At 35.4% G+C, this 15,468-nt stretch overlaps 1 protein-coding gene across 1 annotated transcript in view; it reads right to left on the bottom strand.

The window, feature by feature from the left end:
• Positions 1-15,468, bottom strand: part of Man1a2 (mannosidase alpha class 1A member 2) — a 157,332-nt gene that overhangs the window by 42,828 nt on the left and 99,036 nt on the right. The window lies entirely within an intron of this gene.

The following is a 15,468-nucleotide window of genomic DNA, read 5'->3' as shown; positions in this document are numbered from 1 at the left end:
AAAAAAAAAAAAAAAAAAAAAAGGACAAGGGATGTAGATCAGTGGTAAAGTATACTGGGCTCAATTCCCAGTACCAAAAAAGAACGGGGGGCGGAGGGAAAGAATAAAAAAAAAAAAAAAGCATTTTATAAAAATGAGATTCCACTGTTGTCAGAACCACAAACATTTTCAAAGATTAATAAAACTCAATGTTGATAAGAACTATGGTTCACAGCTGTTGGGACTGAAGGGCAATTTTGTGGTAGCTATCAAAATGTAACCCAGAGGGTTGGGATTGTAGCTCAGTAGTAGAGCTCTTGCCTAGCACATGAGGCAGTGGGTTCGATCCTCAGCACCACATAAAAATAAATAAATAAAATGTAATCTAGAAATTCTAGTTCTGGAATTATCCTTTAACAATATTCACAGAAAAATATAAATACAGATGTGAAAAATAAAACAGCTGATCACAGAATTACTTCCATTAGTTAAAAACTAAACCTAAAGTTGCTAAATAAATTGCAATATGAACATACTATAGAGACCTATACAATCATTAAAAAGAATCAGGCTCATCTGTATTCTAACTCTGTATGATATCCATATGCTATTGAGTGGTGGGGAGGGAGCAGAATAATACAGTTTGACAACACTAAATATTTGATTTATATGCTTAAAGAATGTTAGCATAGATATAGAAAGGATCTGAAAAAACAGCTATAAAAATAATTATATTTAAAGAAGGAATCCTTAAATTTTAACTTTATATACTTAATTATATTAACTGAATACATGTAACTATATATAACTAAAAACTATATCTTGTAGAAAATAATAAATGGGTAAATTACCTTCAGCAATACATCTGCTAATAACCCAGTAATTCACATATACCTTAAAAAGCTTGCAGCTCAAATGCTTCTTATTTTTTTTGTGAAATCTTAAGTGTACATGCTAATGAATTTTTATATGTTTACACCAGTAAAATCACTACCAAGTAAAAACATATGGAAAATTTCCAGTTTCCTCCTTCACATGGCCTTCAGTCAATGACTCAATCCCAAAAGATAGTCATTTTTCTGATCTCTAGCACCACAGATTTGTTTTATAAGGTTCTGATCTTCATATAAAGTGGTTGTTTACTTTTCACTAAGATTTGTTAACTTAATGCTGTTCTACTTTGTTTTTACCTAAGGTAGGCTTCTGAGTCTCTAATTCAAAGTGATTTGGTATATTGGAAGACACCTGGAGAAGACAGGGCTACAATATGATCCCTTTCTTTAAATCTTGTACCATATCAGAAATCAACAACTAAATTTCTAATAGCTTTAAATACCCAACACATTTACAGTTAATAATTTTATAATTATGGCCATATATGATGATGGGTTTACAGGTTAAGTTATATTTAAGATACTAAATCCTAAGATACAAAACATTTTATAATAATAAAAATCATAAAAGTTAACACAAACTGGGAAGCAGTGAAACCTTAGAAAGGTAGGGCCTGGGGAGGTGTTAAGTCAATGGTTGGCATAATCTTGAAGGGCACTGTGGGACCCTGATCTCTTCCCTCTTTTTTTGCTCACATGAAGTAAACATGTGCTCTCACCACGATGTTCTGGGCCACACTGGCCCAAAGCAATGAGTCCAATGAGTCATGAACTAAGATCTACAAAACTGATACAAAATAAACCTTTCCTCTTTATAAGCTAATTCTCTTAGGTATTTTATTATAGTAACAGAAAGCTGAGTGTCCTAAGAGAAAAAATAAATCTTTAAAGCAAAACCAGTAAAATTACATTAAAAAATTGACAAATAATATTTTAATATACCTATTTTTAACTGAAAAATCAATCAGAAAAAAGTAGAAAACGAATCTGAAAAGTCTTATTTAACAGGCTAAGAAGTCTGAATTGCCTTAAAGACAAGTAGATTCTCTGCTAAACCATAACCTACTTGTGTCTTCATATACCCCACAGCACCTACGTCAAACTGTCAGGTTTCTAACACAGGTTCTACCAGATAGAATGTGGGCAAGACAAGAAATCAAGAAGAGAAAATTTTAATACTAAACTCAGTTCTGTATCTATGGAGTCTAAGGTACCTGTAATATACTCAGGCACAAATATCCTGTACAACATGTGGCGATACAAGTTTAAAGCCCAAAGAAGAGCAATAATGAAATACTGGATTAAACCGGGGCCGGGGGTGGGGGGGTCCTATAAAAGGCCAGCTAACATATAGCCTCTGTTGCATATTCCTGTTTTGTGTTGTTGTTGTTGTTGATGATGATGTGTGCTGATGATATGTGCTTAAATAATCCTTTAAAAATGTAAAATACAAAACAGGTCACAGGCCTGCCTCAGTTTGCTCAATTTGGATCTCATCAATATTATAGGACATAGTTCATAATAGAAGAAGAAAGTGATAAGGCTTGAGAAGCAAAATGGAAAGGGTAAGAAGTAGGTATTCCTAGGAATATAAATATTTAAAAAGCTGCATGAAGAAGAATATGAAATAAGTTCCCAGTCCTTGAAAGTGAACTGGACTTGTGATATGGTTTGGATCTGGAATGTCCCTCAATAGCTCATGTGTTGAAGTCATGGTCTCCAATGCAGCAAGGTTCAGATATAGAGATTTTAAGCAATGATTGGACCATGAGGGCTCTGACCTAGGTGTATGGACTACTGGGAGGTAGGACCTAGTTAGAGGAAGTAGGACACTGTGGGCATTCCCTGGAAGAGTTATCTTTTCCCCAAACCTCTTCTTTTTCTGCTTCTGTCTCACACTACGCTTCCTAACTGTCATAAGCAAAGAAGCTTTCCTCCACCATGCACTTCCACGAGGATGTTCTGCCTCACTATAGACCCAGAAAAATGGAGTCAGCCAACCACGGACTGAGACTACTGAAACCTTAACCAAAATAAATCTTTCTTCTGTTAAGTTTTGTTATTGTCAATTATTTGGTCACAGCAATAAAAGAAGATTAACAAACAACCTGTATCTTGCTTTGTTTAAATGAATGTAGTAAAATCTAACAGTGTGCCAGTTTCCAGCTTAACCCTCAAGAAGCCTTGCATGTTCCAACTTCTTTTTGGGGATTCTGCTACTGCTAAGTAAAGAAGTAAGCTGTGACACATTCTCATAGATGATGAAGATCACATGAAGCACAGCTGAGTCTTCCCAAATGGGGCCATGCTAGTTTGTGTTGTGTAGCAATAGCTAACTAATATACTGTCTTTTTTTGACTAGTTTACAGGACAGTCAACAGAACACAGAAGAAATTACTTTTAAAGGGGTTGTGGGAAGCAGAACCCAAAAGGCAATAATTCATTGAGAAGTGAACAGAAATAGGAAAAAACATGAACTATATCAATAAATATTAAACTAATACTGCAAAAGACTTTATCATAAGAAGAGATGTAGAACATTCATCAGAAGTGGGCAATAGCATCTAAAAAGACAGCAAGTGAGAAAAGAATCATAAAATTTAATATGTAGCATAATTAAATAAGAACACCAAAAAAGATGATATCCAGAACATAGTTCAAAGGACAAACACTAGTCCGTACATTGGATGCTGCATTCTCTGAGATCAGAAAAAACAGAGGTGAAACAAAGTAAATAAATTAATTTATAAAGAGATTTCCTCAGTTAGATTCATTTCCTTTCTTCCCTTTCCTCTTCTTTCTCTACATCCTCCTTTTATCTTTCTCTTTATTTTGGGGGATGCTGGAGATTCAACTCACAGCCTTAAGCACGTTAGGTAAGCTGTGTACCATGAAGCTATATCCCCAGCCTCATCTTTCACTTTAAGAAGCAAGGTCATCTCAGTGGGAGTGAGAGAAAGAGGTATGAAGATGAACAACAAAAAAACTACCAGAAAAGTTGTTCTCAGAACCTAAAGGAGAAAACAATCACCTAGTAGAAAAGAATGAGATATTCAAGATGCAGTAGCAAACAGAATCTCTTTGAACCACAAGTTCATAATGAAATATCCAGCACCCAGGAAGATAAAATTTACAGTGTGTGACATCTACCAGGAAAAACAACCCACAGTAAGATTAAGATTTCAGTCAAAACTGATCCAGAACTGACACAGATGGTTCAATTATCAGAGAGGAACATTAAAACAGTTATAACTACGTCACATGTGCTCAAAAAGTTAAGTAACAAGGAAGATACAAAAAAGATTCAAACTGAACTTCTAAAGATAAAAACTACAATGTCAGAGTTTTTTTTAAAAGCCTCAGCAATTCTTTTTTTTTTTTTTTTTTGATGTATTTGGTTGGATCTTTATTTTATTTGTTTGGGGTGCTGAGAGTCGAACCCAGTGCTTCACACATGCTAGGCAAGAGCTCTACCACTGAGCCACAACCCCAGCCCTGTCAAGAAGTTTTTTGTTTGTTTGTTTGTTTTTAATATACTGGCTGGTACTAAAGGTAGATTACACAATGCATTAGAAAAGATGAGTGAACTTGAAAGCTTGTGATAAAAACTATTAAAAAAACAAACAGAAAAAAAGTAGGGTTGGGTTTTAGATCAGTGGTAGAGTGCTTGCTTATTATCTGCAAGGCCCTGGGTTCAATCCCTAATACCACAAAAAAAGTTAAAAAAGAGAAAAGGAATCAGTAAGCTATGCAGAATCTCTGAAGAAAAAATAAAATTTATTAGAAGAAATATTGGCCAAAGACTTTCCAAATTTGATGACAGTTATAAACTCACATGAAAACGAAAACATAATATACTAAAATTTGTGGGATGCTACTAAAGTAGTACTTAGGGAGAAATTAATATATGAAACTATTAGGTAAGAGAAAAGTTCTTATCAAGAACCTGAAGATTCACCAGGTGTAGCGGCGACACATGCCTGTAAATCCCAGTGACTCAGGAGGCTGACAGGAAGAGATACTAAGTTTGAGACCAGCCAAAGTAATCTAGCAAGGCCCTAATTTAGCAAGATCTCTTAATGAGACCCTGTCTCCAAATAAAAAATAATAAATAAATAAAATGGCTGGGAAGGATTTAGCTTTAACCTGAAAAAACTAAAAAAGGAAGAGCAAATTAAGTCCAAAGCAACATAAAAAGAAAGCAAATAATAAAGGTTAGGGCAAAAATCAAAGAAAAATTCTGTAGATACTAATAAGGAAATAAATTATAAACAATTTCATATCAATAAATTAGGAAAGTTGGACAAAATGGAAAAATTCTATGAAAGACAGAAATTACCAAAACTCACTCAAGAAAGAGATAAACTGAACAATATTTTCTCTGCCAAAGAAGTTAAAAACTCTCCCAAAAGAGAACTCCAGGTCACACGGTTATACTGGTAAATTATACTAAACACTAAAGAAGAAACAGTATTGGTTCTGCACAAACTCTCACCAAAAATCTGAGGGTGAAAGCATGCTTCACAACTAATTCTATGATGTCATTATAATGACCTTATCAAAATAAGGCAAATACAAAAAAAAAATTCTACAGCATAATATCTCTCATTTAACAAAATCAAATCCCACAAAATATTAAAAAGATAACATAATTAGTTAAGTGTGCTTTATACTAGGAATGCAATACAGATTAAATATTCAAAATTAATTAATTCACTGTATTATCTGTTACAGTTTGGATATCAGGCACCCACACAAAGCTCCTCTGTTAATGTAGGAATATTCAAGAGTGAAATTGTTACAGGGGTCTTTTTTACGAAACAGAAGTCCACTTTATGTTTTGAATGTAAATCTTGATACTCGACCACTGGCAGCTTATTTTAAAATTGACTTTTATTTTTTTCCTTTCCCCTTTCCCTCTTTCTGTCCCTACCTGCAAGGAAAACAAGATTAACATTCTTCATGTCTTAAATCTAAGTTATCTGTCCTTCTATTTACTGCCTACCTGAACAAAAAAAAAAAAAAAAAATTCTGGACCTGCCAATGGGGAAACAGCTTTTCTTAAGGATAAATTTGAACATTGATTATTTCTACTGATAATATCTGGAAAACAGCCCTGATATACCCCCCTTAAAAACCCTCTGTTCCCTCTAGTAACTTAACTGGCAGTCTGTGATGTGAATCTGTTGCCTTTCTCTTCTGCTAGCAAAGCAATACAACTTTTCCTCTTCCTCGACGTCTTGGTCCTGTATTGGATTAGCATCAGGGACAAGGACCCCACTTTAAGTATCAAAATGATTAGACATGAGACCTATAGCCTAATTAGTCCATTCTAATTTGAATGTACTAACTGGGTGGTAACTGTAGGCAGGAGGGGCATGGTTGGAGGAAGTCTCACTGGGGGCATGCTCAGGAAGGGCTCATCTTTCCTGTGGTCCCTTCCCCTATCTCTCAACATCCTTGTCACCATAAGCCAAGTAGCTTTCCTCTGCCCTTTGGTCATGATGCTCCAGAGGGATGGAACCAGCTGACTGTGGACTGAACTTCTGAAACCATGAGTCCAAAATAAACTTTTCCTCCTCCAAGTTGCTCTTGTGAGGTATTTTGGTCACAGTGATGAAAAGCTGACCAACACAAAAATTGACATCAAGAAGTGAGGTCACTGCTATGACTAATCTGACCATATGGTATAGAAGCCCTTGGAACTGGTTTGTGGGAAGAGTTTGGAAAAGCTTGGAGATGCAGGATAAAGAAGACTTAAAATGATGTAAGTGGAGCTTAACAGGTAATTCTGGTGGTGATTCAGAAAACCAGAATACTGATAGGAATGCAGGGCAGTAAAGACTGTGAGGTTTCAGTGGAGAACAAGGATTCTCCTGGAAAGTGGATTAGAGGCCATTCATGCAATATTCTGGCAAAGAACTTAGTCTACATTTTGCCCATGTCCTTAGACTTTCTGTGAGGCCAAATTTAAAGGCGATGGGCTAATTAATTGATTTGGTGGTGGCTATTTTAAGGCAGCACAGCATTTAGGCAGTGACACGGATATTGTTATTGGCTTTCAGCCAAGTTTACTTTGAGAACTGGGGGTGGAAAACATGACAGATACATTTTAAAAACTTGCAGTTTGGCCTAAAAAGTGTGTAAAACTGAGGCCAAGGAAGGTATGATTGTTGAAATGATTATGGGCACTAAACAGGTGTTAAGTATTTTGCACAGAGACAATAGGAAAGATGCCTTGAGAGTGTCTCAGGAACTGGCAAGACCACACTCATTGCAGCCTCAAAGATATACCTGTAAAAAAATTTTTCTTCTTTTTTTTTTTTTTTGGTGCTGGGAATTGAACCTATCAGTGTTTAAGTACTGAGCCACAACCCCAGCCCCTTGTATTTACTTATTTATTTAGATAGAGTCTTGCCAAGTTGCTTAGGTTGGTGTTGAATTTGTAATCCTTCTGCCCTACCCTTCCAAGTTGCTGGGATAACAGGCATGTGCCACTATGCCCAGTGTAAAAATTCTTTGAGAAGAAACAGTGAAGGAACCCTGCTTGTACAGAGGGTCTAGCAAGTTGTTTTGTCATCCCAGCTGCATCTTCCACATGATGCTACTGAGTTGGGGTAGAAATGCAGGATGCTACATTAGTAGGGTTCATGGAGGCTTTCATCAATAAGGAAGGCCTGGGAGGCCAGGAAAAGTGTAGTAGGGTTGGAATCCCTGCAGGCCACCCTTGAGAGGACAATGTGTGAAGCTGTGAAGGTGAAGTCAAAGCTGGAATGGGGACCTCAGGAATTAAGAGATGATAGTAATATGGACTCTCTACTTAGGAAAGCTGCTGGCTGCAGAGAAAGTCAAGCTAACACTGCAACTGACAAGGCCAAAAGGGAGGGATGCCTAAGTTATTTTGGAGAAAACATCTTGCCACATTGTGTCTTTGATGCCAGAGGTGGAGCTATGAAAAATGTTTGCCACACTGGGTTTAGATTTTGCTTTGGTCTCATTTCTTCTTCCTATGTCTCATATACTACATATGTATAATCTGATTTTAATTTTTATAGGGGCTCACAGTCAAGAGTTTGCCTTGAGCTTCAGAGGAGACTTTGAACTTGGACTTTTGGGTAACACTGGAACACTTAAGACTATGAGAATTCTTGGATGCATTTTTTATTGTAAGATGAACGTGAGATTTTGGGGAACAGAAACAGAATATTATGGTTTGAGTATGATGACTCCCTCAAAAGCTCCTGTATTAACACAGGAATATTTGGAGGTAAAATGATTAGATTATAACAGTTGTCCATCTAGTTTAATGGACTGACTCGGTGTTAACAATAGGCAGATGCAGCATGGCTTGAGGAGGTACATCACTGGAGGTATGTAATCCATCACTGGAAGGATTCATCTTTCCTACAGCCCCTTCACCATTCTCTCTGTTTTCCAGCAGCCATGAAAAGAGCAATTTTCCTCTATTGCTGCCATTGTGCCATGTGTTCTGCCTCACCATGGGCCTAAAACTACGGAATCAGTTGACCAGGGACTAAACCTCTGAAACTGTGGGTCCACTTTTCTTCCTCTAATTTGATCTTGTCAGGTATTTTTGATCACAACAACATAAAGGTGACCAACACATTAACAAACAAAGAAAGAGGCAGAAACAGCATGTAACAAAATTCGACAATCACGCCTGATCAAACAAACAGATACAGCCCACAGCTACCATCATACTTAATGATGAAAGACTGGATGCTTTCGTCCAAAGATCAGGAACAAGACAAGAATATTCACTTTCACCACTTTTCTTCAACATTAGCATCCATATTGGAAACAAAGAAGTAAAACTGTCTTTATTTAGATATAACATGATCATGCGTGTAGAAAATTTAGTGGAATTTACAGTTACTATAATAAGTTCAGCAAGTTGCAGATAAAAGCTTATTATATTAAGATCAATTTATTTCTATAAATTAGCTACAAAATATTTAAATGTAAAATCACTTATAAGAGCATAAAATATAGCATATTTACAGAGAAATCTGACAAAACATATAAGACCTGTGCCTTCAAAGGTACAAAATATTTTTGAGGAATTATAAAGAAATACCAAATAAATGTAGAGATAGATATACTTTGCTTGTGGACTGGAAGAATTAGTAGTTATGAACATGTCAATTCTCCCCGAATTGACCTATCTATTCAATATAATCACACACACACACACACACACACACAAAAAAAAAAAATTCCCAGAAGACTTCTACAGATTGGCAAGGTGAATCTGAAATTAATATGGAAGGGCTGGGAATGTGGCTCAGTGGTAGAGCACTTGCCTGACATGAGTAAAGCCCTGGGTCCAACCCCAAGTACTATAAATAATGATGATGATAAGAAAAATAAATAATAAAATAAAACAAACATGAAAATTCAAAGAGCCTAGGTAGCAAAAACAATTTTAAAAACAAGAAAATTAGAGGTTGGTTCACTACGTCAACCACTGCATTATTTTAAGACTTTCAATAAAGCTATACTAATTAAACCACTATGGCTCTGGCATAGTAAAACAAATCAACAGAATAGAATAGAACCCTAAAATATACCCATACCTATAATACAAGTGATTTTTAACAAAGGTACAAAGGTAATACAGTGAAGAAAAGAAAGGCTATTCTAAAAATGGTATTGAAATAATCAGATATACATACACAAAAATAAACTTTGAGTCTTACACAAAAATCAACTCAAAACTAATCACAGGCCAAAACATAAAATCTATATTTATAAACTTTTAGAAGAAATCTTATGAAGTTTACAAAGCGTTAGGCAAAGAATTCTTAGATATGACACCAAAAAACAAATTCATGAAAAATCAAATTGATAAAAATGGACTTCATAATTAGATTATTTTGCTCTTCAGTACTTTCATTAGGAGAATGAAAAGATAAGTCGTAGGCCGGGAAAAAATATTTGCCAAGAATATATCTAAAAAAGGACCTGTATCTAAAATATGTACTAAAATCTGAGAACTCAGCAATTAAGAAAATAAACAATCCATTATTTTAATGGACAATGGGCAAGAGATTTGATCGAACAATTCACCAAAGAAGGTAAATAAATGAAAAGTTGTTTAATATTATTAGTCATTTTGGAAGTGCTAATTAAAACTAGAATGAGTTGCCACTACATACATAAATAACTAAAATTAAAAGACTGTTGGGAGTATGTAGAGGAACACTACTGAAGGAAATGCAAAATGACACACCCACTTTGAAAAATAATTTGGCAGTTCCTTAAAAAGTTAAACATATACATCAACTATACTCCTAGGTACTTACTCAGGGAAGTGAGAACCTGTGACATTTTGTACATAAATGATCACAGCAGCTATGGTTGTAACAGACCAAAAGAGGTGGGGAGGGTGGGTAGGAAAGCAAACGCAACTGTTGATCAACCAGTGTGCAGATAGATACAAACTGGTATTCCACACAAAAGAATTCTACTGAGAACCACTGATATACAACACGAATGAATCTCAAAATAATCATGCTGAATTACAGAAGCCACACAAAAAACAAATATAAAAAGCAGATGGATGGTTTCCTAGAGAGGGTGAAGAGGAGACTGATGAAGGGAACACAAAAGAATATGACAGGTACGTTCCTTATTTTGATTGTTGTGAGGTTCTCACAGGTATATACAGATTTCAAAATTTATCAAATAATACATTTTAATATATACACTTTATTGTATGTCAACTGTACATTGATAAAAACAATTTTTAATATAATAAACAAAATTCAAAAAGTTTTTGGAGTTAACCCAAACCTATTAGTAACCCAATAAATTTAACTTATTTTAATTCAGTTTTTAAAAATATAAACTCCCAAACTTTTAAAAATGCATGTAAATACTTTTTTACTAAACATATACTGAACTAAAATTGCCCCCTAAATTGAAAATAGTCAAAAGAGAGTTGAGGAGATATAAAAGGTTTATACAGAAGAAGGCAAACAAAGAACAGGAAAGTAAACTGATCAAAATAAAAGAATCGTCAACAGATACTAGTGATCCAACTGGAATAGAAGCTATACATTTATTGTAATTTTTAATTGACAATTTTAATTAATGATTATCAACCGCAATGCTCAGTTGACTGCACATGAATGGGAAAAAGTCGATGGCTGGGCTGATGCAAGTTTGGGAATTTGCTGAACAGAAGAAACAGAAGGATAAATGCACACAGTTTTTCTTATATTACTTAGGATCCTATGTAGTCTAGGCTGGTTAGGAAAGAAAACAACAGGTAATTCCTCTCATCCAAACATTTAAGACCTTTGCTCCATTTGTTCTTCTATTGTGTTCAACCAATAAAATACCAACTTTGTATCAAATGAGCTGTCAGTCTCCTCTAAGCCCAAAGTTCACCATCAACAAGAACTTCAACAGTGCCTATCACCTTTTCTATGATGTCTTAATTAGTGTTCCTTTTTCCCATTAACTAAAGCAAGTATTTGAAATCTCTTCTTCAAAGTCCCCTCTAATTCACAGAGAAAATACAGACCACTTGGTGGGCGAAGGGGCAAAATCCTCATATCTTTTAATTTTCTATATCCCTACCTGTCAATTTATCTGTTTCCTTTGCTTGTTATAGAGGGAGAAATGTCTGTTTTACATGGTATATAATCCTGGCTCTGGACCCTATCTCCTACAGCTTCCCTCTCAGAGTCATCTCCTTCTTAGTTTATTTCTAATATTTATCATTCAATTGAACTGACCTCTTAGCATTTGAATGCTTATTGATAATTCCTAAAATAATTTAATAATCCTGTCTGGCTCTGTTATATTCTTTTAGTTTGACATCTACCAGGTGTTTAGTGAAAGGAAAGAGGAAAAAACTATAGATGATACCTAGATTTCTAACTAGAGCAAATGAGTGAACAAGTGGTGCTCTTCACTGAAACTGGGAATACTGGAGGGGGAAAATGGCTTGGAGTGGAAGGCATCTGAATTTGGGGCATGTTAAATGTGAAGTGCTAGTGGACATCTACATGGATATGACAAACAAGCAGTCAGATATGTGGTGATCCAGAGAAGAGCTAATTTGGGGGTATTCATTTGATAGCTATCAATATATAAAATGGAATGGAGCCAAGGGAGTTTACTAGGAGAACACACAGAGTGATCAATGGACATAAATAGTATTTTAGAAAATATGAAAAATTCAAGAATAAGTTGCGGGGGGAGCACAAGAGACACTGAGAATAGGTCAGCATACAAGCAAAAGGATGAGGAGAGAGTGGTGTTACAAAAGTCACGGGAGGTAGGACAGGGCGGTGAGTAAGAGCTTGAGCTCTGCAGCCAGATTGCCTAAGTCTGAACCCTAGGGCTCTGCTGTTACTTGCTAGAAGTATAACTTTATACAAACTACTTTCTTTGTATTTCATTTTCCCCATATATATAAAGGGAATAAAAACTAGTACCTATCTCATAAGGCTATATATTAACTTGCAAATCCAACAAATCAGTAAGTGTAAAGCACTTAGAAATATGACATGTATATAAAAACATGATACAAAAGTTAGTAAGTAAGTAAAAGGTAACATTTTTACAAGATGAGGATATACAATCAATCAACAAATATATGAAAAAATGTTCATCATCTCTAGCAATTAGAGAAATGCAAATCAAAACTACTCTAAGATTTCATCTCCCTCCTGTCACTTATTGTTGAAGACAACAATAAGTGTTGGCAAGGATGTGGAGAAAAAGGCACACTCATACATTGCTGGTGGGAGGGCAAACTGGTGCAGCCAATATGGAAAGCAGTATGGAGATTCCTTGGAAAACTTGAAATGGAACCACCATTTGATCCAGTTATTCCTTTCCTAGGTCTATACCCAATGGACTTAAAAAACAGCATACTTATAGGGACACAGCCACATCAATGTTTACAGCAGCACAATTCACAATAGCTAAACTGTGGAACCAACCTAGATGCCCTCCAATAGAGGAATGGATAAAAAAAAAATGTGGCATATATACACAATGGAATATTACTCAGCAATAAAAGAGAATAAAATCATGGCATTTGCAGGTAAATGGATGGAGTTGGAAAAGAGAATGCTAAGTGAAATTAGCCAATTCCAAAAAAAAAAAAAAGAAAAGAAAAAAACAAATGCCAAATGTTTTCTCTAAGAAGTCTGATTCATAGTGGGGTAGGAATGGGGAGCATGGGAGAAATAGACAAACTCTAGATAGGATAGAGGGGTGGAAGGGGAAGAGAGGGAGCAGGGGGTTAATAACGATGGTGAAATGTGATGAACATCATTATCCAAAGTACATGTATGAAGACACACACACACAAAAGAAAGACTCTTTAAAAATCACTTCATAAAGAAATAATGAAGCTGTACAACAACAACAATAACAACAACAACAAAAGATGAGAAGATGAGAGAATCACCGTCATTTAAAAATCTACAGATGGATCAATATATTTATCAAGTACACTCAATGTGCTAGGCACTGTTCTAAGCACGTGGGATATAGCGTTGAACAAAACTGAGAAAACTGTCTGCCTTTAAGTGTCTTGTATTTTGCTATGAGAGATGAAAAACAAGCAAGATAAATAAAGTAATGAGTAAAATAAATAGTGGTAGTAAAAAGTATGGAGAGATGCAAAACACATGTCCTGCCCAAGTCCGGCACAGGTGGTGGAAATGGGGTTTCCCTTGGTGGAATGGGGTGGCTGAGACATAAAAGCTAGGAAAAAATAGAAGGATGAAAAAATTACAGGACACAGAAAATAATTTCAAAAGCAGGGGCAGGATGGGCAAGTGATCAGACAGAGCTACTATGAGATATCTTCCTAGCAGAAAGGAGATAAAGGTCATGTGTATCGGGCAATCTATTGCAGAGGGAGAGCCATGGATAGTTTGCAATGCCAAACCTAAATCTCCCCGGCTACCATACGGAGAGAAGACCCTCATGTAAATCATGGATGGCTTCCTGCACACGTGGTTAGTAAGTATTACTGATACTAAGAAAAGCAAGCAATTATATAGTCATATGTAACAGATACTATTTTGAGGACTATATATATATATATTAAAATACCTAATCTTCACAGTAACTTCATGAGGTATGTTCTATTATTATCCCATTGTACAGATAAGGATACTCAGGTACCAAGTATAATCTGCAGGTCACAAAGCTAGAATGTAGCAGATACAGGATTCATATCCCAGATATTCTGACTTTCGATTCTGTGTTCTTGGAAGGGACATATAAAGTATATATTTGGATATTTGGGGATCATAGTACTATAGATTTTTTAGATAAAGTGACCAGGAAAAACTTTCATTAACAAGTTAATTTTTAAGTAAAAAAAAAATCTGAATAAAGAAAGCATGTGAATATCTCTAGGAAGATTATTCTAAGCAGAGGGAACAGAAGGTATAATAATAGCTGTGTGGGAAAAATGTGCTTGTGGACTCAAGGGCTGAGAGTAGGCCAAGGCAGTTGGAACAGAATAAATAAGGGAGAAGAGATATAAAAGCTAGATCAAAAAGGGTTCATAAGGCCTTTGATTTCTACTCCAAATAAGATAGAAAGCCACTGGAGAATTATACAAAGTGGCACAATGTGACTTATATTGTTACAATTACTAGCTCCTGTTTTAAGAATAGACTGGGGGTGAGGGGAGTGGTTGGAAATAGGAAGACCAATTAGAATGCTGTTACAATAATCCAGGCAAGAGATGGTAACTGCCTCAGGATAGTGACAATTATATTCCAGGTATGTTACAAGGGCAAAAAGAATAGAATTTGCTGAGGAACTGGAAGTTGAGTATGACATAAAGGATGACACCAAGATACATGGCATAAGCAAGAATGGAGCTACCATTAACTGAAATGAGAAAGGCTGGAGGAATAACAAGTGATGAGGTGGAAAGAATTATAAAGAGCTCAGTTATATTAAGTTTGAGATGTCTATAAGATTTTAAGTAAAGATGTCCAATAGATAATTGGATATCTGAGTATAAAGAGCAAGGACAAGGTGGGGACAGGAGTTCTAAATTTGAGATCTATCATGTTGTGTAATAGACAGCATTTAAAATCATGATACTAGGGTGAAGACAGAGAAGCGGACTAAGCTTTAAAGCATTCCAAGACAGTAGGAGTAAAGAAAAACAAATGTTAAGAAAATTGAAGGTAGTTAAAAAAGACAAAAAAAAAAAAAAAAGGCAAAACAATATGTTATTGTAGAAACCAAAAGTACTTCAAGGAAACTGAAATTGAGATGCTGATGAATTCAGAAAGATAAGACCTAAGAATTGACCCCACTATATTCAGCAACATGGAGAATCCTCGTGACTATGACCAGAAGAGTTGCGGTAAAATTCTTAATCATTAGATGACAACACATTATATGTTTGTTTATTGTATGTTTCTTCTGTAGAACACAAGTTCTACAAAGGTATTAACCCATTAAGTCCCAAGTTTTCAATTCTGCAAACATAATATATACCCAAATATTATTCAATGTTATCATAAGTGGAATATTTGTTATTCTACTTAAGTTTTTATAGGTGTTCCACATCTGG

Source organism: Marmota marmota, unplaced genomic scaffold (genome assembly GCF_001458135.2).
Source record: "Marmota marmota marmota unplaced genomic scaffold, marMar, whole genome shotgun sequence".
Classification (NCBI taxonomy): Eukaryota; Metazoa; Chordata; class Mammalia; order Rodentia; family Sciuridae; genus Marmota; species Marmota marmota.
Note: the sequence above shows the minus strand (reverse complement) of the source record. Positions and strands in the feature narration are given on the sequence as shown.